Raw genomic sequence first — 384 nt, 5'->3', positions numbered from 1 at the left:
TTTTTATTACATACTCTCTGTATCTGTAGCTTTCTTCATCTCTGTCTCTAGCTATCCAACTTCCTGTCTTTTTATGTATGTATTTACATACATGCATAAGCCTATATACACATATTTTGTATGAATTACTTAGATTAAAATGCCAAAGCGACAGGAGAATCTACTACCCGACCCTCTCTGCTGTCACGCATGGCAATTTTGAAATAAATAAAGGTGAGCAACCATTGCTACAAGTCATTCTCTTCCCTTTTTCTTGTTCAAATAAGATTACTCAGGTCACTTGCCAATTATTACTCTTGATTATCTATATAATCAGGATTCTGGTTGTGTTTACATACTCTTTGTATATGTAGCTCTGTTCATCTCTTTATCGAAATGCCTGTC

General features: G+C 34.6%; 1 protein-coding gene across 1 annotated transcript in view; it reads left to right on the top strand.

Moving 5' to 3' along the window:
* Window positions 1-384, top strand: part of LOC119588254 (glycine-rich cell wall structural protein-like) — a 2,640-nt gene that overhangs the window by 1,451 nt on the left and 805 nt on the right. The gene's annotated exons all lie outside the window — the stretch shown is intronic.

The sequence above is a fragment of the Penaeus monodon genome, chromosome 23 (genome assembly GCF_015228065.2).
Source record: "Penaeus monodon isolate SGIC_2016 chromosome 23, NSTDA_Pmon_1, whole genome shotgun sequence".
Lineage (NCBI taxonomy): Eukaryota > Metazoa > Arthropoda > Malacostraca > Decapoda > Penaeidae > Penaeus > Penaeus monodon.
The sequence above is the reverse complement of the archived record's forward strand: the minus strand, read 5'-3'. Positions and strand labels throughout refer to the sequence as shown.